Genomic DNA, 22,524 nt, shown 5'->3' with positions numbered 1-22,524 from the left:
AGAACTCTTTTTAAAGCCTGCTGCAAACAGCAAGGGTGCTTTTTCATTTCTGAATGCTCAGTCTGGATTGCCTTGTAATTTCTGTAATGAAAGTTGTGTTTTAGCATTGGCATTCATTCTCTCATTAACAGTGGTGTCCACCAGCCCTTCAGCAGCAGAGGGGCCAGAGGGTGAAATCTTGTGCCTTAGGAAAGGAGAGTTCCTGCAAGGGGAACAATTTGCGAGACTGAACAGAAAATATTCTTGTATGCATTAGTGGTGTGTCCATTCTGGTCCCAGCAGGATCTTAGAGAGACAAGGATGGGTGAGACAATATCTTTAATTGAACCAAGTGCTGTCAGTGAAAGAAACATGAAGTTCTGGTGTCCTTCCAGCACCTGAAGAAGAGCTCAGTGTAGTTCAGAATTGGTCCAATAAAAGATATTGCCTCACCCATCTTGTCTCTCTGAAGGCATTTAGTAACACTGTGTATCATTCTGAATGGCTACTAGAAAGTGCCTTGGGCAGGTCCAGGTACTACCCAGTGTCTGAGGAAAGCAAAGCTGTAGAAAACCTAGAAGTGTGAGTCCTAGCGCTCAGTAATGGTGGAGGCAGGTCACAGGTTTGGTTTGGTTTTTTCAAACTCTTTCCCATTTCTGGAATATGGAATTATGATATATGAAAAGTTTTGATCAGTTTTGACAGTCAGAAAACTGTAAAGCCAGCTGCGAACAGGGAGTTAGACAGGGAGTTCTCCAGGTAGAGGAGAAGCAAATACAAGACTCTTAAGTAAGAGGCTGTCTGGGTGTGTGTTGTGTTTGGGGCTTTCTGGCTCTGGCTGTGGTGTTTTTCTGCTCTGTGGTGTGTGTGTGTGTTTTTTTTTCCCCTCCTACCCACCCCCCTCCCACGGAGGGTGGACTGGGACTGGCAGTTGGAAACTGTTGGCTTCTAAATAAGCTTGATATCTAGAAGCCTCTGCTGATTGGCTGAGCCTCAGTAAGGGGAACTTGGAGGCAGTTCAGGCCTTTATAAAGCAGTGTCCAGGCAGGTGAGCTTGTGAAGAGGGAGTTAGAGAAGGCGTTCTCCAGGTAAAGGAGAAGCAAATACAGGACTCTTAAGGAAGAGGCTGTCTGGGTGTGTGTGGTATTGGAGGCTTTCTGGCTGTGGTGTTTTTCTGCTCTGTGGTTTTTTTTTTGTTTGTTTGTTTTTTCCTCCTGTCCCCCCTTCCCTCCCACGGAGGGTGGACTGAGATTGGCAGTTGGAAACTGTTGGCTTCTAAATAAGCTTGATATCTAGAAGCCTCTGCTGATTGGCTGAGCCTCAGTAAGGGAAGGGACTTTGAGGCAGTACAGGGCTTTATAAAGCAGTGTCCAGGCAGGTGAGCTTGTGATCAGGGAGTTAGAGAGGGAGTTCTCCTGGTAAAGGAGAAGCAAATACAGGACTCTTAAGTAAGAGGCTGTCTGGGTGTGTGTTGTGTTTGGGGCTTTCTGGCTGTGGCTGTGGTGTTTTTCTGCTCTGTGGTGTGTGGTGTTTTTTTTCCTCCTGCCCCCACTCCCACGGAGGGTGGACTGGGACTGGCAGTTGGAAATTGTTGGCTTCTAAATAAGCTTGATATCTAGAAGCCTCTGCTGACTGGCTGAGCCTCAGTAAGGGGAGGGACTTTGAGGCAGTTCAGGCCTTTATAAAGCAGTGTCCAAGCGAACAGCTGAGCTTGCAAACAGGGGACTGCTAACAGGGAGTTTAGAGAGGGAGTTTGGAAGGGAGTAGAAGGGGACAGGGACCCTTGCCTATCTTTTAAATCCCTGTTCTAGGGCAGCAGGCATGGATAGTGACAGGTCTGCTGCTGTTACCTGCTCGGGATGCGCCATGTTTTTCTTCCTCCCCGAGGAAAGAAGGGATTTCGTCTGCACTAAGTGCAAGCTGCTCTCCATTTTAGAGGAAAAAATTAGAGGACTGGAGGCTCAAGTGTTGACCCTAAGCTCAGTCAGGGAGAATGAAGATTTCCTTGACAGAAGGGAGTGTTTAATCTTGCAAGCACGGCGGGCGGAAGAACTGGGGAGGGTGGTAAGGGATGAAGCAGAGAATTGGCAGCACGTAACTTCTACAACAAATTGAAGGCTGGTACATGAGTCCCCCATCGATGTAGATATATGTAATCACTTTCAGGCTCTCTCCACTGGTTCTGTGGTGGTGAATGCTTTGGAAGGAGTCTCACAGGGAAAAAAATCACAAGGGAACTGCTTCTACTGCAGGACATGGGATGTGTAGTCCTAGGCGTGGGAGTTCAATGACCACCACACCCATAAGAAAAAGATGGGTGGTGGTGGTAGGGGACTCCCTCCTAAGAGGGACTGAACCATCCATCTGCTGACCGGACTTGGAATCTTGTGAGGTGTGCTGTTTACCAGGAGCTCGAATTCAGGATGTGACTGAGAGTCTTACAAAACTGCTCAAGCCTTCGGAATACTACCCCTCCCTTCTTCTGCATGTGGGAACTAACAATACGGCCAAGAATGACCTTGAGCGGGATACTGCAGATTATGTGGCGCTGGGAAGAAGGGTCTAAGCATTTGGAGCGCAAATGGTGTTCTTGTCCATCCTTCCAGTTGAAGGGAAAGGGCTAGATAGGGACTGTCAAACTGAGGAAGTAAATGCATGGTTATGCAGGTGGTGTCGGAGAGAGGGCTTTGGATTCTTCGATCATGGGACGCTGCTCTGGACACAAGGATTATTGGGAAAAGGTGGTGTCCACCTAACCAAGAGAGGAAGGAGCATTTTCGCAAGTAGGCTTGCAAACTTAGTGGGGAGAACTTTAAACTAGGTTCGCTGGGGGACAGTGACCAAAACCCTGTGGGTAGAAAGGAGCTTGGAGGCTGGGAAGAAATGCTAAGAGGAACGTACAACAAAAGTGGACCCCTGGTTCAAGTAGTGAGGGCTGGGAGATCGACAGGTTATCTCAGGTGTTTGTTCACCAATGCCAGAAGCCTGGGTAAAAAGCAGGAGGAATTAGAAGCCCTGGCCCAGTCCAAGAACTATGACTTGATTGGGATAACAGAGGCTTGGTGGGATGACTTGCATGACTGGAGCACTGTCATGAAAGGGTATAAACTGTTCAGGAAGAACAGGCAAGGGAGAAGAGGAGGAGGAGTTGCACTGTACGTAAGACAGCACTATGATTGCTTGGAACTCCAGTACATAGAGGGAGAAAAGCCTGTTGAGAGTCTATGGGTCAAGCTTAGTGGTGTAGGCAGCACTGGAGATGTGGTGGTTGGTGTCTGCTACAGGCCGCCAAATCAGGATGATGAGGTAGATGAGGCTTTTTTTGGACAACTTAGAGAAGCTTCCGGATCGTGGGCTCTCGTTATCATGGGGGACTTCAATTACCTTGACATCTGTTGGGAGACCAATACGGCGGTACAAAAGCAGTCCAGGAAATTTCTGGAGAATGTTGGGGATCACTTCTTGGTACAAGTGCTGAAGGACCCAACCAGAGGTCATGTGCGCCTCGACCTGCTGCTTACAAACAGGGAGGAACTAATAGGGAAGGTAGAGGTGGGTGACAATCTGGAAAGCGGTGATCATGAGATGGTAGACTTCAGGATCCTGACCAAAGGAAGGAAAGAGAGCAGCAAATTACACACCTTGGACTTCAGAAAAGCAGACTGACTCCTTCAGGAACCTGACGGGCAGAATCCCCTGGGATGCTACCATGAAGGGAAAAGGAGTCCGTGAAAACTGGCAGTATTTTAAGGAAGCCCTATTGAAGGTGCAGAAAGAAACAGTCCCGATGCGCAGCAAGAGATGTAAATATGGTAGGAGACCAGACTGGCTTACTGGGGAAATTCTTGGAAAACTTAGGCACAAAAAGGGAGCTTACAAAAAGTAGAAACTTGGACAGATGTCTAGGGAGGTGTAACACGTCCCGTGACGCCCAGCCCCTTGGTCTAGGGCGGGCGGCAACAGTTCACAAGAGTTGTATAGTTCTGGGCCCAGCCCTCAGTCCAGGGCAGGGCAGCAGTCCCACGTAATAATACAGTTCTGGGCCCGGCCCTCAGTCCAGGGCGGGGCAGCAGTTCACAAGAGTTAAGCACCGGCCCAGCCCTCAGTTTGGGGCGGGGCAGCAACACAAGGGTTTACAGACAGGCTCAGCGGGGGCTGGCCCTGTCAAGGAGGGGGTAGGGGGTCGCAGGCCCTCCCACTCCACTGCGACCCGGCCCGGGGCCCTGGGGGTCGCTCACATGCAACCCCGGCAGTGGGGATCCAGACCGCAACACACTGCCATTAGTTTGTGGGCGACGTTCCCCGGGCCACTTCCTACCTCACCCTCTTTTGGCGGCAGGTCCCAGTCCATCTGGTCGAGGGGTCCTCCTAGGTCGGTCTCCTCTGGGTCATCCACCTTTGGGGGCTCCGGCCAATCGTCCATAACAACGTCGTTAGGGTAGTCAGGCGGCGGCAATACAGGAGACGCAAGGCGGTCCTGGGTCTGAGTGCTGTAAGGATCCGCCGGGACTCTGGGGCAGCCCGCTCCCGGGGCCTCTTCCAAGGCGGGGGGGTCTCCGCCAGCGGGAAGGTCCTGGTAGGTCCGGGAAGTCCGGGTAGTCTCCTTGGGGCATACGGACCCGGGATTGCGTGGAGCCTCTGGGGGCCTGCTCCTCCGGCCTGGCTGGGCAGCCGCAGGCCCTCTCCCTTTGGCCCCGAGGAGCTCGTGCAGGCACGTCCTCCCTGCCCGAAGGCCCAGCCCCAAATGGTTCCTGAGTCCCGCCTTTGGCTCTTCTAGCCCTTGGCCCCGCCCTCTGAGGGGCCTCCGGTCTCCTGACTCCAGCCCCGCCCACCAGGGCCTCTGCATAGCCTCCCCTGCCTCCGGGTCTGCAGGAGGCCATACTGACTCACTACAGGAGGGATATAAAGGTATAGCTCGAGAATGTAGGGCACTTATCAGGAAGGCGAAAGCACAACTGGAATTGCGACTCGCGAGGAATGTGAAGGATAAGAAAAATTTCTACAGGCATATTAGCAAGAAGAAGGTGATCAGAGAGGGCGTGGGGCCCCTACTGGATGAGGGAGGTAACCCAGTGACAGATGATACAGGGAAAGCTGAAGTACTTAATGCTTTCTTTGCCTCTGTCTTCACGGACAAGGACAGCTCCCAGACTAATGTGATAAGTGATGCATTGTGGGATGAAGGTGGACAGCCTTTGGTGGGGAAAAAACAGATTAGGAGCTATCTAAAAAAGCTAAACATACATAAATCGATGGGCCTGGACCTAATTCATCCTAGGGTTCTGAGGGAGTTGGCGTATGTTGTTGATGAGCCATTGGCCCTTACCTTTGAAAAGTTGTGGAGATTGGGAGAGATCCTGGATGACTGGAAAAAGGCAAATGTAGTGCCCATCTTTCAAAAAGGGAAGAACGATGATCCAGGGAACTCTAGGCTGGTCAGTCTTACATCAGTCCCTGGAAAAATCATGGAAAGACTCCTCAAGGAAGTCATTTTGAGGCACTTGGGGGAGAAGAAAGTGATCAGGAATAGTCTGCATGGATTCATGAAGGGCAAGTCATGTCTGACCAATCTGATTAGTTTCTACAATGAGCTAACTGGCTCTGTGGATAGCAGAAAATCAATGGATGTGATTTATCTTGACTTTTAGCGAAGCTTTTGATACAATCTCCTACAATATTCTTGTTGGCAAGTTAAAGGAATGTGGATTGGATAAATGGACGGTAAGATGGATAGAAAGCTGGCTAGAAGGTCGGACCCAGCGGGTGGTGATCAATAGCTTGATGTTGGGATGGCGGTCGGTTTCTAGTGGTTTCTAGCTGCAACTTCAGCTCAGACACACAAATAGTAATATATCTATGTGTGTACATCTTAAGCCCAGGACATGACTTACTGTTACTTCATCATCTGGTGGTGAGCTCGGTGGGAGATGCAGAAAAGCTTAGAGTCCTGGCTCCTAACTGATCCCTTTGTTATTTTCATGAGTTCCTGTAAAAGAGATGCTTAGTTTGCACATAAATAGAGTGCCCCAAGGTTTGGTTCTGGGTCCTGATCTGTTCAACATATTTGTCAATGACCTGGATGAGGGGTTGGATTGTACACTCAGCAAGTTTGCGGATGACACTAAGCTAGGGGGAGAAGTAGATACGCTGGAAGGTAGGGATAGGGTCCAGAGTGACTTAGACAAATTGGAAGACTGGGCTGCAAGAAATCTGATGAGGTTCAATAAGGACAAGTGCAGAGTCCTGCACTTGGGCTGGAAGAATCCCAAACATTGTTACAGGCTGGGATCTGACTGGCTCGGTAGTAGTTTTGCAGAAAAGGATCTGGGAGTTGTAGTGGACGAGAAGCTGGACATGAGTCAACAGTGTGCCACTGTAGGCAAGAAGGCTAATGGCATATTAGGTTGCATCAAGAGGAGCGTTCGCAGTAGATCCAGAGAAGCTATTGTTCCTCTTTATTCAGCTTTGGTGAGGCCACATCTGGAGTACTGTGTCCAGTTCTGGGCCCCCAATTATAGGAAGGATGTGGATACACTGGAGAGGGTCCAGCGGATGGTGACCAAAATGATTAGGGGGCTAGAGCATATGACTTATGAAGAAAGGTTGAGGGAATTGGGACTGTTTAGTCTGCAGAGGAGAAGACTGAGGGGGGACTTAATAACAGCCTTCAACTTACTGAAGGGAGGTTGCAAAGATGCTGGAGAAAGGCTGTTCACAGTGATCACGGATGGCAAAACACAGAACAATGGTCTCAAGTTGCGGTTGGGAAGGTCCAAGTTGAACATTTGGAAAAACTTTTTCACTAGGAGGGTGGTGAAGCATTGGAATGGTCTACCCAGGTAAGTAGTGGAGTCTCCATCCCTGAAGGTGTTTAAGTCTTGGCTCAACAAAGCCCTGGCTGGGCTCATCTGATGTGTTTGGTCCTTCCTAGGGCAGGGGGCTGGACTTTTTTAGGTGTCTTCCAGCTCTATTGGTCTCTGATTCTATGATTTTGTCTGACTTCAAACTGTTTTTTCAACTACTGTTGCAATTTGAAAAAGTTTGACAAGCTCCACTGGGTAGGAATGAAAAGGAAAATGAAATCAGACTGTCCAACTACTGCAACTTCAGCTCAGACACACAAATGGTAATATATCTATGTGTGTACATCTTAAGCCCAGGACACAACTTGCTGTTACTTCATCATCTGGTGGTGAGCTCAGTGGGAGATGCAGAAAAGCTTAGAGTCCTGGCTCCTAACTGATCCCCTTGTTATTTTCATGAGTTCCTGTAAAAGAGATGCTTAGTTTGCACATAAATAAATGTTTGCTTTGCTAATAGAAGCCAGATGTTCCGTAACTGTTTCTTTGCTACTTATATGATGGCAGCTCCCAAGGATCCTTATTAGGATTGCAGATAATATTCCTTCCCTGTATTACTGGCATGAAAGTGTTCACAGGAATTTTGGTCAAGACTGTCCATGACTTGCTCTCTCATCAGAGAAGGGGGAAGGACTATAAGGCCCTACATGAGGGTCTGTCAGAGAAACTCCTACTCAATGCTCCTATGAGGATGAGCTTTATGGGGTACATGTCCTAAATCCACTGGAATTTCTTCACAATTCCACAGTTTCTGAGCTCCCTCCCATCCAGCAATGCATCTGTGAGACCTGGTGTCACTGGTTGCCTCCTAAGGCAGAAATGCCAGGCTGGGTCAGATCTAAGGCCCATTCCTGCCCCTCACAGTGGCCAATTCCAGTTGCTTCAGGGGGAGGAAGAAGAGACACTTCTGCGTTTTCTCCATGGACTGACTGGAAACAGCTGGTCAACATAGGAGGTTAATGAGTCTCCTTGCCCTTTCTGCTCTGCAGGGAGTAGGTGTTTCCTGCCCCTCAGAAGACACAGACCAAACTAGGGAAGTACTAATCACAGAGCACTGCCATGGCTAGCCAGTGGTGGCAAGTGGTCAGAGGGATTTCTTTGGAGATTCTGGGCCCCAGAAGACAGAGAAGTACCAGACTGTTGGAGCTCCCTCTGTAAGATGAAGATGGTTTCTCCATGTCCTAGCGAGGGTGTGGCAGTAGAAATAAAAGGTGTCTGAGGATAAGTCGTGTCCCAGATGGAGTCTGGCTGGTACATTGTAAACGCTTATGATTGGACTCGGCAGCACCCAGTTTGTGTCAGTTCCTGCAACCAAACTCTGCTGGGACCATTCAACTCTGTTAATGAATCACCAAGGCACACCCACAACTTGATCTGAATTTGGCACAACAGTGACCACGGGAATGCATTAATACTTCTACTGAGTTTCAACTTTCCCTACCACTTTAAAGAGTTCCATGGATTGCCTATTTTTAATCTGTTCATTAGGAAATGCACTGACATTCAGTGAGAAATCTGATGGGCATTTGCCAAGATGCTTTGTGCTGCAATTTTTAAGGTATCTGGCTGTTTCAACCTTGATGCATATCTGACTGGGAACAAAAAGAGTGATAGAAATTCCCAGTTATGGGTTTGCACCAGCACATAAATCCCAGATACCAGCCATGCATCTTCCAAGCCAACGACATTGGCACAATTACCCAGCCTGGCCCAGCAATGAGCAGCCTGGGATAATAGTCTACTCAGAAAATGTACATCAGCCATATTTCTCTGTAGCTGCGTCTACACGTGCACGCTACTTCGAAGTAGCGGCAGTAACTTCGAAATCGACGTTAGGCGGCGAGACGTCGAAGTCGCTAACCCCATGAGGGGATGGGAATAGTGCCCTACTTCGGCGTTCAACATCGAAGTAGGGACGTGTAGACGATCCGCGTCCCGCAACATCGAAATAGCGGGGTCCTCCATGGCGGCCATCAGCTGGGGGGTTGAGAGATACTCTCTCTCCAGCCCTTGCGGGGCTCTGTGGTCACCGTGGGCAGCAGCCCTTAGCCCAGGGCTTCCGGCTGCTGCTGCTGCAGCTGGGGGTCCGTGCTGCATATACAGGGTCTGCAACTAGTTGTTGGCTCTGTGTATCTTGCACTGTTTAATGAAAGTGTGTCTGGGAGGGGCCCTTTAAGGGAGCAACTTGCTGTTGAGTCCGCCCCGTGACCCTGTCTGCAGCTGTGCCTGGCTCCCTTATTTCGATGTGTGCTACTTTGGCGTGTAGACGTTCCCTCGCTGTGCCTATTTCGATGTTGGGCTGAGCAACGTCGAAGTTGAACATCGACGTTGCCAGCCCTGGAGGACATGTAGACGTTACTCATCGAAATAGCCTATTTCGATGTCGCAACATCGAAATAAGCTATTTCGAAGTTGGGTGCACGTGTAGACGTAGCCTACATGGCCACTGGGTGGGGGGATTCACACTCACATGGAGGATCTCTGCAGCAGACAATGTGTTTGACAAAGGAGAGCTGGATGTTACTGATAGCTGAAGGGGCAGAACTGGCTCTTCACTGTGTCTGAGAGGAAAGGAGGATGTAGGCCACAAAAATTACACTAGCAGGGGCCCACCCACCGGAAAACACTTACTCCCACCACCTCTCCTTTCCGCCTTGCAAATGCAATGCTTAGCTAGCAGCTACTGACAAGAGGGAGAGGCAAAAGCAACAGGCAGCTAACAATAGACAGCAGAAAAGTAGTATCAGCTCCACCCTAGTGATTCAGCAGGTGATGCTGCTCAAGCCATCAAAACAATTTCTAGTAGTGGCCATGATGCATAGACCCTCTCCAAATAGAAGGCATGTTCCGAAAAGCTCATTATGGGAGGAAATGATGCCCTTAGAGGATGTGGAAGGTCTGGTAGTGTTGGAGGTGCTCTCTCTCTGTGGATGGTGCATAATACCAAGAATCTGCCCACTTGTAGTAACTGAAGCTGTCATGGTGCACTCTTTTGCAAGGATGGGTGTTGACCTCAGGATACACCTTCACTACAGGGTAGATCACCAGTCAAGCCTCCCAAGTTTATTGTTTTATTATTGAGGATTGTGTAATGTGTGCTCTGTTAAGAATGTTCGCCCCAATTGGTTTCAAGGCCCTCTATGGTTGGCGGTGAAAGTTGGCATTCTTTAGGTCTTCCCACCTGGAGAGACTGGCTGTTCTGCCTAACTGCCTATCACTCGAAATTAACTCAGTACAGCAATAAATCCTCCTGTGCAATTCTTGTCATTATTTCTTATTGTGTGTGCACCTGTGTGCACACATTTGGCACTGTGCCAGAGAATATTTAGCATCACAAAAGGAAGAAAAAGGAACACCAAGCCCACTTTCCAGTACTGATTTCTGGGAACACTACACATTTTTCTTGCTTTCTCTCAGAGGCCTGTGCTGGCCCAGTGGACTTCACCCTCTTGAATGGTGATAGAATCAAGGTCTTTCTAGAATGCTGTTAGCCTTCTTGGCTACAAAGGCATACTGTTGGCTCACATCTAGCTTCTCAGCCACTGTAATCCTCACATCCTTTTCTGCTGAATTGCTGCTTAGACAATCAGTCCCCAGCTTGTAACTTTGCTTGAGGTTTTTTCCATCCCAAATGCAGGACTCTGCACTTGGCCTTATTGAACACCTCATCAGGTTTCTTTTGGCCCAATTCTCCAATTTGTCTAGTTCTCCCTACCATCCAGCCTTTCAACCTCTCCCCGTTGTACATTGTCATCTATAAATTTGCTGAGGGTGCAAACCATCCCCTCATCTGGGTCATTAATGAAGTTGAACAAAACCAGCCCCAGAACCAACCCTTGAAGCACTCTGCTTAAAACTGATGACCAAGCAAACATTGAGCTGTTGATAACTATCTGTTGAGCCCAATGATATAGCCAGCTTTCTGTTCACCTTAAAGTCTACTTTTTACATCCATACTTCTTTAACTTGCTGGCAAGGATACTGTGGGAGGCCATATCAAAAGCATAGTATTGGAATGACCAAATACCATTCAGGAGCACCATTATTTGTACATACAGAAACAGACACAAAATCTGAAGTTGTTATCTGTTATATTCCAGATGAGGTTACTGAGCTCTTCCTTCCAAAGTCCATCCTAGCTGTTGTAGTAGGAAGACACACTAGCAAGATAATGATAAAAATAACAAGGTATTGAAACTTAATCTCTTGCTAAAATCTCCCAGAGCCCTTAGGTGAGTTGGGCTGAAGATTAAAAAATTAATTGGACAGGGATAAGTGGGGTAAGCTGAGGCAGTTGCTGTTGTTAGAAGTATGATCACCATCCAGAGATCAGCCACATGCTTTGTCTGGCATTTGCTGGTGTCAAATACTTCCTGGTTGTTACTGTGGAGGCCAGCAACCTGACCTGCATAGTGTAAATATAGTTGGTAATTGTTTGTTTGCCTGCATGCATGCCCTTTGAATACAACACACTCGTGGGCACACACACCACTCCCTCCCTTGAGGTTTAGATAACACAGGACCAGCATCTCCCAAACCACTCCTGCTTCTCTCCAGCTCTGGAAAAGCTGTTCTGGATCATTGTGCTGAACATAAAATACCGAGCCTGTACAGACACTTGGTCGGGATTTTTCCTGTTTTGTGGGGAATAAAACTTTCCAAATCAGACCAATGGTCTTTGCATTAATGAGATCCTGCAGCTCTGCTGAAGAGGAGTGGATTCGAATGGAGTCATGCCAATTTAAATCAGTTGAGGATCTGGCCCACTGTACCAATCCTTTATGCTTGTGTCTTATAAGCAACTGGTTTGGAAACATAGAGGGGAATTGTAAATGGGGAAATAAAAATTGTTTGAGATCCTAGTTAATTGCAAGGTTCACATTAAACACTTCAGTGCTACAGGCCAGATTCTGGATATGCTCAGACAGTTCCAGTTTGCCTCAGGTGGGGATGCATGTGTCTCCACATGGGTGGAATGTGGCCCTGCAGAGGCACTGGATAGCACCACATCTGACATGCTGTCCCTCCCTTGCTTACTTCATCTGAAATGCTCCTCGCCCGTGAAGCGACTGCCTCTGAAAGGGCTTTGGAGAGAGGCTCTTTGCCCAGCACCCACTATGCCTGGAACAGTCCTTACTACACTCTTTTTAAATGTTACTATTGCTTTGTGGTCCCCGTCTGGCTGTGTCATGTCCTGTACCTAGACTGTAACTGTTTGGGGCAGGGAGTCCTTTCCTGTACAGTGCTTAGCATAACAGGGTCCGGTCTCTGACTGGCATACCAAGGGGCTACCTCAAGATCAGTAGTTGTCTGGGATGTCTGTTTTTTGTTCACGGTCTCTGGCAATGGAGCATGGGAGTAGGTAACAGAGGAATGAACTTTCCAATAACTTGCTAACATGGAACTGGGTTTGGTTGCTGTGCACACACTTGGGCACAGCCTGACCTGCTGAAGGTGGAGCTTGGCTCCAGCCTGGCTGTGCATTGCCCTTTGATTCATTGAGAGTTCAGATGAGCGTGCTGGTTTGGACTGGTCATTATTCACAGGCTTGTATGAACATGCGCTGAAGTTAGTCACTGAAAGCCCATCCATCAGTAATGACCGGTTTGAGCCAATACTGGGTTACTGATTTGGGAGCTTACATGTATTTGTTGTGATATTTCACAGCACACCTTTCACAGGACAGTGTCCAAGCTTACAGGAATCAAAATGTGGCCTGCATCTTTTATTATTATGTTTTGATCGTGCCTCAATGTTCTAGAATATTTTCATGTTTTATAATTTGCTTAACTTTTATTGATAAGAAATACCCAGAGAAGAATTATGTTTAGTACTTCCACACCTAGAACACAGTTCTTGCCACTGGCTTTGCAATAGAAGTTTTCCAGAGATCATTTTCAACATAATTTTGCAGACACCCGCGCTACTGGGTAGGTTGTGTGTGGTGCAGTGATAAGGCATAAGGCAGTGGTTCTCAGCCAATGGTATGCATGGGCCTGAGGGGACACTGAGGGCTTCCGGTGGTAGGTCAAGATGCATAGAGATTTTCCTAATTTTATAACAGGCTATGTAAAAAGAAGTAGCCAAGTCAGTACACACTAACATTTCACACAATGACTTTATTATTCTCTATAGCCTATACACTGAAATGTAAGTAAAATATTTATATTCCAGTTGATTTATATTATAATGATATGGTAAAATGAGTAAGTAATTTTTCAGTAAGTGTGCTGTGGCTGGCACTTTTGTGTTTTTATGTGCAGTTGGGTAAGGAAGTAGGGTTTAAATTAGGTGAAAGTTGGGGTACACAAGACAAATCAGCCACCTAAAAAGGTGTAGAGTAGTCTGAAAAGTTATACATTAGTTTCAGTGACCTAACCAAAAGCATTCAACTCAATCATAGCACCCTATGGACCATCCTCTCAAAGATCCGCTGCCCCAACAAATTCATTAGCATGTTGAGGATGCTTCATGGCAACATGACTGCCACAGTACTGAGCAACAATAGATCACAAAGTGACCCCTTTCAGGTCAAAACTGGACTCAAACAAGGCTGCATCATTGCCCCATCACTGTTCTGTATCTTCATCACTATGACCCTTCACCTCATTAATGGCAAGTTTCCAGATGGCAAAAAAGTTATCTATAGAATAAATGGCAAGCTTTTTAACCTCAGGAGACTGAAGGCTAAAAGCAAGACCTCCATGACTTCAATCACAGAGCTCCAGTATGTGGATGACAACATGGCTGCTACTTTTGCTCCTGTAGCCCTTCAGACCATCTGAAGAGCCTTCCCCAAAGCATATGAGAATCTCGGCCTCACATTCAACGTCAAAAAAAAAAAAAACTGAGGCGCTCCCCCAACTCTCACCCATGGGACAATCTCATGTACCTTCTGTTGAAGTCAACAGAAAACTCCAGGAAAATGTGGAGCATTTCCCACACCTTGGAAGTCATCTTTATTAAAGTCAACATTGATGTGGAAATCCAGCATTGTCTGAGCTCTGCAAGCTCTGCTTTCACCCACCTGAGACAAAGGGTCTTTGAGAACTGGGGCATGTATGCCAAGACAAAGTTCCTTCTATACCGTACATTGTTTATTCCAATCCTACTGTACACATGTGAAATGTGGACAACATACAAACATGAGCCTTGTGGATAAGGGAGAAGCGGTGGATGTGGTATACCTAGACTTCAGTAAAGCATTTGACACAGTCTCACATAATATACTTATCAATAAACTACGCAAATACAACTTAAATGGGGCTACTATAAGGTGGGTGAACAACTGGCTGGATAACCGTACCCAGAGAGTAGTTATTAATGGTTTTCAATCCTGCTGGAAAAGTATAACTAGTGGGGTTCCGCAGGGGTCTGTTTTAGGACCGGTTCTGTTCAATATCTTCATTAACAATTTAGATATTGACATAGAAAGGACACATATTAAGTTTGCAGATGATACCAAGTTGGGACAGGTTGCAACTTCTTTGGAGGATAGGGTCATAATTCAAAAGGATCTGGATAAACTGGAGAAATGGGCTGAGGTAAACAGGATGAAGTTTAATAAGGACAAATGCAAAGTGCTCCACTTAGGAAGGAACAATCAGTGTCACACATACAGAATGGGAAAGGACTGCCTAGGAATGAGTACAGCAGAAAGGGATCTAGGGGTTATAGTAGATCACAAGCAGTGTGATGCTGTTGCAAAAAAAGCAAACATGATTCTAGGATGCATTAACAGGTGTGTTGTGAACAAGACACGAAAAGTCATTCTCCCGCTCTACTCTGTGCTGGTTAGGCCTCAGCTGGAGTATTGTGCCCAGTTCTGGGCACCGCAGTTCAGGAAGGATGTGGAGAAATTGGAGAGGGTCCAGAGGAGAGCAACGAGAATGATCAAAGGTCTAGAGAACATGACCTATGAAGAAAGGCTGAAAGAATTGGGCTTATTTAGTTTAGAAAAGAGAAGATTGAGGGGGGACATGATAGCAGCTTTCAGGTAGCTAAAAGGGTGTCATAAGGCAGAGGGAGGGAACTTGTTCTTCCTTGCCTCTGAGGATAGAACAAGAGGCAATGGACTTAAACTGCAGCAGGGGAGGTTCAGGTTGGACATTAGGAAAAAGTTCCTAACTGTCAGGGTGATCAAACACTGGAACAAATTGCCAAGGGAGGTGGTAGAATCTCCATCACTGGAGATATTTAAGAAGAGGTTAGATGGTCTAGAAAGTGCTTGGTCCTGCCATGAGGGCAGGGGGCTGGACTCGATGGCCTCTCAAGGTCCCTTCCAGTCCTACTCTTCTATGATTCTATGATCATTCAAAGGCACTTGAACAATATAATCAACGCTGTCTCAGGCAAATCCCAAAAATCTCTTGGAAGGATAGACACACGAACACTAGTGTCCTAGAAGAGTCAACTATGACCAGCATTAAAGCCATTATCATTCACCAACAACTTCATTGGACTGGTCATGTGCTTGGATGTCAGATCAGCGCCTCCCAAAACAGATTCTATTTCTTGGAGTTGAAGGAAGGACAGAGGAGTGTTGGGGGCCAGCAGAAGCAATATAAGGACATGCTGAAGGCACACATGAAGAAGTGCAGCATCAGTGTCAACATTTGGGAGAACTTTGCCCAGGTCTATCCCCAGTGCAGAGCAGTAATCTGTGAGTCGGTGGCACAATCTGAGAGGTACCACCACAGTGCAAGTGAGGACAGGTGGAGAAGAAGAAAAGAGTAGCAAACTGCCCTGTGTTCCTCCAACGGCTACCAACACCTGCCCCTTCTGTGATAATACCTGCAGTTCCAGAATCAGGCTGATCAGCCGTGAATGGACTCACAAATAGGAGGGTGACATGTTACCGAGTGACCACCAAGCAGTCTGCAAAGGTTGAAGTCACTGGCATAGAGTATAGGGTGTTTGCCAGGTGAGCTGCTGAGTCAAACCCAGTGCAACCTTGCAGTAACCCCAGACTAGTCACTTCTGTTGAATCACTACTTCCAAGGTGCACTGAGAAGTATTCAAAGAAATGAACCAACTCACTGACAATCAGATACAGGTTCCTTTTGCCACTAGCCAAACCTCACTCGTCTGGCACAGTAGTGCTATGGCCACCCCAAAGACAGCCTGGGCAACTGGAAAAGTATTTGGAAGTCAAGTCACTTGCATCTTCTGAGAAAGCTGTCACTACTCTGAAAAAATCAGGCAGATTGAGATGCTGGCAATCTTTGTATTGCATGGGACCAAGTGGGCCTAGTTAATCTAAAACTGAAGCTGTAATTTCACATCTGTAGCACAGTGACAGTAGGAGGCAGGACAAGGGGAGGATGGGGACTGGTTGGTTCTATAGGTTAAAATCCATACATAGGAAAAGTTTGTTCCAAGCTTTTAAGAGGCTATTACAGCTAATGAAAAGGGGGAAGGTGTTTTCTCAATCTAAATGCAATTGATAAGTCCATTATCTCAGCTCTTTAGACATATGTGTTCCTGGGAAATATGATTTTTTTTTACTCAAAAGCTGGGATCTCTCTATCTGGAATCAAGTCTTCTCTGTCCAGCTTGTTTGAGTAAAGATTCACTCCAGCCAATACTCATCCCTGAGTGTTGTACTTGCTGCTGTGAGCAGTCCTGCTAAGATTTATGACTCCTAGGGGTCACCATGATGCCTGATAGGATTGTTGGCAGGAGTGAGCCTTTAACAGTGTGGGGCAAGTACCTAGCCCATGTATATGATACAGCATTTGTGTACTCTTCCTTGTGGGGCCACGGGTTCCCTATCTCAACAGGCCTAATCGAGATCCAAATATTCACAAAGCTCAGGTAGCTTTTGGAGTCAAGATTTGTAGTTTCTGTATTTATAGACCAGTATTCCCCCAAAAAATCCTTCTGGAAGCATTCATGTCTGGTGTTCTGCTTCAGCCACAAGTCTGCAAATAACATTTTCCTATAGGCCATCTGACGGGGTGGAAGAGGTTCTGCATTCAGTGTCACCATGTTCTTTCACAGTGGATCCCTCTATGGTAATGGAGAAAACTCTCCTAGTATAGCCTGTAAAGCACTGATGAAATTTAACTCAGATGGTGATTCCAAAGGCTCGCAAATGCTGACTATGTCATAAAGTTCTGGCAATGCCAGATGATATGACTCTGGCATCTATAAAAGGCAAGCTCTAGTTTTTGTTTATTCCTTTGTAAATTTGTGCAGTGTCTCACAGTATTTTAACCTCACCTTATATTTTATTTTCCTTGCTAATTTACAGATCAGTGAAAACCCAAGGCTTACTGAGGAGTATTGCTAAGTCAGATGCTCTTCATAAAAAAGGTCTGGTAAGGAAATAGTTTTGCTCAGCTATAAAGACACAGATCAGTACAGCACACTCAAGGCGTGGTTATTGCAAACCTCAGAAAGTACCATCAAGCAAGAAGTCACGGCCCAAGTGACTTCAAAACACCTTTGCAGGCAATAAACCTTCAATGGTTTTGGTGCCCAAAGGAGTAGCCAGACTATATGACCCCAAAGGACATTATAGCTGGAGCTGTGTTAGCATTGGCATACAAACCGCCAAGTGTGTTTCTCTACAACAGAAAATGGCACAGAAACTTCGTACATGTTGGACCTGCACAGTCTGGACTTCTATCATCCAGTGACATCTGTGCTTTGGCGTCCCCATGCACGCTCGTGGGCTGGAGCCCTCAACAGGAAATGCTACACCCACCACTCCTCTCAGCATACAACTCCCCTGCTTTTCCAGAGCACCAAAAATAGCTCATTTGCAGTGCTCCAGCTGAAGGAGGGAGGGAGAGGAACAGAGACAGTGGAACTCCTGAGGTAAAAGGCAAGGAGGCTGAGGAGCCCGACAACTGGAGACCAAGCGCATAGCCCCACAGCCAGTGCTGGGAGCCAGGAGCATAGACCTATGGCCGCAAGGCTCAACATGCTCCTGCCTGCCTGCCTGCCTGCACTCCCGGTCCCCAGCTGGGGGGGCTCAGCTTGTACCCAGCCTCTTCCCCCCAGCACCTGCTCCAGTCCCTCTTCAGTCAGTGCTGTCTGAACCCTCTGCTGCTCTGGAGCTGACCCACGGCTAATGGCAACAGATGGACAAGCCTTAACCTCCCCCAGTTCAGCAAATTCCCTGGCTCAGGACTAGTCAGGTCCTGAGGCTACCGGACCAGGGAGGTACAAACTGCACTCATCACTGATGCTACGTTTTAGCCTGTCAATATATTTTGCATGTATCACATTTTCAGTGAGTTGGGTCAGATCCCCAGCTGGTGTAAATCCATGTACTTCCTTTGAAGACAAACAAGCTGCACCAATTGACACCTGTGGGGCATGTGACATTCTTACAGCAGCGTCATTATTGTGAGCAAGGGGAAATGAAGCCAACTACACACACTACAGTCACATTCTTTTTCTGGAAGCCCTATTGTTAGATTACACAGATAAAACACTAATTTTGGCGAAGGTATCGGAGAGACTTTGCCTGGAAGAAATTGTCTCACGTATGACTTTTTGGCATGCCGGTCAGGCTGATGCATCTCCACCAATGGCTTTCACTTTTTTGATTCTCAGGTCCAACCCAGTGATGGCACTGTTGTGGGGAGCAAGGAAGGAGGTACGCAGAAAGCTCACTGCATCGAAATCACCAAGTCCATCATACAAGCAGCCAAATCCGCCACCTCAGAAGCTCCCTGGAGGGTCACTCTGGCTGCTGCCTCTACCTCTTCCAGGAGGGTTTTGAATTCCTTCCTGGAATCCTTTGGGAGCACCTCCCTGAACTTGGCCATGGGTCACCACATGGCGAAATTGTAGCAGCCAAGGACGGGTTGGTGGCTAGCCACCCTCAACTGTAGACCGGTAGAGGAATAAACTTTTTAGCCAAATGAGTTCAGCCTCTTGAAGTTTTTGTCCTTAGGCACTGCCCCTAGTTGTTCCTGTCTTCCTTTCTGGTCAACAGCCTCCACCATGAAAGAGGTCAGAGGGGTGGGCACAGGAGGATCTTGAACTCCTACCTGCCTCTGTGGATACTGCTTGGAGTCACTTCCTGAAGAATGGACATGAGCAAGCGCGCAGAGAAGAAAAGACAGTTACCTTTCATAACTGGTGTTCTTCAAAATGTGTTGCTCATCTTCATTCCAACCCTCACCTTCCTTCCCCACTATGACTTTTCGGCAAGAAGGAGCCGAGGGTGGAGGGTGTGTGCAGAGCCCCTTTTACCACGCCATGGTGGTGCCACTCCAGAGGTCACTAGAGCTCTCCCTTACAGATACTACAGAGGGAGAAGCTGCCAGCACTAGTACATGGGGTGAGCACACACACCTACTGTGGAATGAACATAAGCAACACACCTCTAAGTATGAAACAGTTATGAAAAAGTAACTCTCTTTTTGGAGACAGCAGCTTTAGGGGTGCTGACAGTCTTTGCATTTAGTTGGTATTTCAAGGAGGCCTCAGTGAGATCTGCATAGCATCTGCTCCAATACTTAGTTGATGGACATTCCCATATTGGGATGCAGTAGCATGCCTCAAGCCCCTCAGTTCCTACACTACTATTTCTACTACTTAAACCTTGTACTCCATTTGGCACATAGGTCATCTACAAGTCTCTTCCACTTCACTCTGTCTTGGAACAAAATTTCTAGCTGGCTCCAGGAGAACCCCAGTTGTTGTCCTTCCATCTCAGTAGACCTTCTCCACATTGTCCGAGGTCTTCCTCTTTTGCGTTTTCCTTGCAGGTGCCATGTGAGAGCTTGACGAACTATGCTGGATGATGGTTTTTCTGAGAGTGTGGCCTAGCCATCCCCACTTCTTTCTCTTGATTTCCATGTCAAGTGGTTCTTGTCCTGCTCTGTTCCAAAGCTCCTCATTTGTGACAAAGTCTTGCCATTTGATGTGAAGGATGTACCTCGGGCATCTGTTTATGAATGTCTGTAGCTTGTGAATTGAAGATTTTTTAGTGTGCCAGGTCTAGCATCCATACAAGAGCACACTCTTCTCATCTGTATTGAAGATCCGCAGTTTCATCTTCACAGATATTACTTGTGAATGCCATATAGGATGGAGAGCCTTGAATGCAGCTGTTGCTTTACCTATCCTGGCCTTGATATCCTTATCTGTTCCTCCATCTATGCCCATAATACTCCCCAAGTAGGTAAACTGCTCCACATCACCAATAAAAAAAAAAGTTACGAAAATATCTGCAAAGAAACCTACAACTACACAAGTTAGTTCCTACACCCTGCAGACAAACTGTTTTAGCCTCTGTTGTTGTGAAGCAACGTCAACAAATGTTGAAGGAAAAGCCATCTAGATACCATCTAGTTAGAGGCCAATCTTGAGCATCTCTAATGCCCCCCTTGGATTTGCTATTTTAAACCACCAATGCTTCTTCAGGCTAATCTCTGTGGGTGGCTTAGACTTTGCATCTTATCACTAAACCCTTTTTCTTTAAACTAGACTAGGGACTCTTTTCTTTCTCTAGCCAATTTCAGTCAGACCTGGAGCTTGTCCCCTTTTTTTCACTCATCTATATGTCATAATCCTTGTGTATCTCTGAAATAATACATCAGGGTTCAGAAGTGTTGCTGTTCCATTGATGCCTTGCGTCTCTTAAGCTGTGTCTACATGTGCACGCTACTTCGAAGTAATGGCACTAACTTCGAAATAGCGCCCGTCATGGCTACACGTGTTGGGCGCTATTTCAATGTTAACATCAACGTTAGGTGGCGAGACGTCGAAGCCGCTAACCCCATGAGGGGATGGGAATAGCGCCCTACTTCGAAGTTGAACGTCGAAGTAGGGACCGTGTAGTCGTTGCGCGTCCCGCAACATCGAAATAGCGGGGTCCGCCATGGCGGCCATCAGCTGAGGGGTTGAGAGACGCTCTCTCTCCAGCCCCTGCGGGGCTCTATGGTCACCGTGGGCAGCAGCCCTTAGCCCAGGGCTTCTGGCTGCTGCTGCTGCAGCTGTGGATCCATGCTGCATGCACAGGGTCTGCAACCAGTTGTCGGCTCTGTGGATCTTGTGTTGTTTAGTGCAACTGTGTCTGGGAGGGGCCCTTTAAGGGAGCGGCTTGCTGTTGAGTCCGCCCTGTGATCCTGTCTGCAGCTGTGCCTGGCACCCTTATTTCGATGTGTGCTACTTTGGCGTGTAGACGTTCCCTCACAGCGCCTATTTCGATGTGGTGCTGCACAACGTCGATGTTGAACATCGACATTGCCAGCCCTGGAGGACGTGTAGACGTTATTCATCGAAATAGCCTATTTCGATGTCGCCACATCGAAATAGGCTACTTCGATGTAAGCTGCACGTGTAGACGTAGCCTTAAAGTGCAATATCCATCACAGAAACACAGTACCCACAGGAGAGAAATTCAAAGAGCACTTGCAGCTAGAAATGTGTACTCAAACTCTTTGCTTTGCTCTCTACCTGTAAGGGTCTTGAAAGCCTATCTACCTTGTTTTGAAAGCCTATACAATGTTGGAATAAGCTCAGTGACCAAACAGAAGTGAACATACTACTTCTCTGAGCATTGTGTGCCTATTAAATGGATTAATGACTTCTGTGGAAAGTCATGCCAAGGTTAAACTCTGTTAAATGAGTATCTGGTAAAGTAAATGAACCTTCAACAAGAACAACCTTATTCTAAATGAAGGAATATATTTCAAATTTACTTGGGATTTGTAGCACCAGAAATAGACGAATTCCCCTGCCTACCTCCCACCCCCTGCCACACCTGCCAGCCCCCTGTAGTGTCTGGTTACATTGAGAATGCTTTGTATCCTTTAAGAAGGAAGCTAACATGAAAAGAAAGCATGGGCACATTTTAATTTACAATTTTTTTTAGTATCAAGAGACTTCAGAATGTGAGCTCAGAGTTTTTCCTCAACAGAGCCCATAATGGTGCTGCATTGGATATAACCTTTTCAGGAAACATTCGTAACTAGCTACAACGCTTTTAAAAAGTTGTTAGGAGCCACTAATATTTTATATTTGCTTCGTTTGGGCTAAAAAGAAAATGTAACTTCTTGTTCAAATTTCAATTAGATTTGAATTCAAGATGCCAAAACAAGACTAGAGCTTCATTTCCTTCTTAGCCCCACACTCTTCCCAACCACACTCCAGTGTTTTTCCTCCATGGTTTGATCCACCTGGGTGCAGGGTGATATGTCAAATGCTCCCACAATGAGGAAGGTGGTGCAAGACAACCATTTTCCTGTTCTCTACTATGGTAAATGAGAACCACAATCAAATGAGACATCCTGAGCACAGCAGTGAAATTTATAGTGCTGTCACTTCTCTTTCAAAGCTGCTTGCAACATCCTATCACCACTCCTGAAAGCTAGCCGGGGGATGTATGGATCTTGGCTGTTTCATTCAGAATACATTCCATGAAAAGTTACTGTTGTCATATTGGTGCCTGTTTGCTCCCTTTTGACTGTGTGACCTGTCTTTTGTAGCAGCCCTTTCATATCTGCTCAAATAAGCCCTGTGTTATGTGTGCAGCTGACAGCAGCTTCAGTGTAGGCATGAAGGTTTTAAATTCACAGGGGTAAGAATGCATGATGGAATGAAGCACAGCTGCTTGCAGTCTCTCTTCCTGCATCATAGCAATTGTTTCTCAGTTGGCAAGGTCCCAAGGGATGCGCTGGCTTCTGCACATGCTGATGCTGATTATAGCAAACATGCA

General features: G+C 46.9%; 1 long non-coding RNA gene across 1 annotated transcript; it reads left to right on the top strand.

The window, feature by feature from the left end:
• Positions 1-707: 707 nt before the first annotated feature.
• On the top strand, positions 708-18,635 carry LOC142019435 (uncharacterized). The gene is made up of 3 exons (XR_012647077.1): positions 708-768; positions 17,095-17,161; positions 18,408-18,635. It is a non-coding gene; the product is annotated as an uncharacterized LOC142019435 (long non-coding RNA).
• The last annotated feature ends 3,889 nt before the right edge of the window (positions 18,636-22,524 follow it).

This window comes from Carettochelys insculpta, chromosome 12 (assembly GCF_033958435.1).
Source record: "Carettochelys insculpta isolate YL-2023 chromosome 12, ASM3395843v1, whole genome shotgun sequence".
In the NCBI taxonomy this organism is placed as follows: domain Eukaryota; kingdom Metazoa; phylum Chordata; order Testudines; family Carettochelyidae; genus Carettochelys; species Carettochelys insculpta.
The sequence above is the reverse complement of the archived record's forward strand: the minus strand, read 5'-3'. Positions and strand labels throughout refer to the sequence as shown.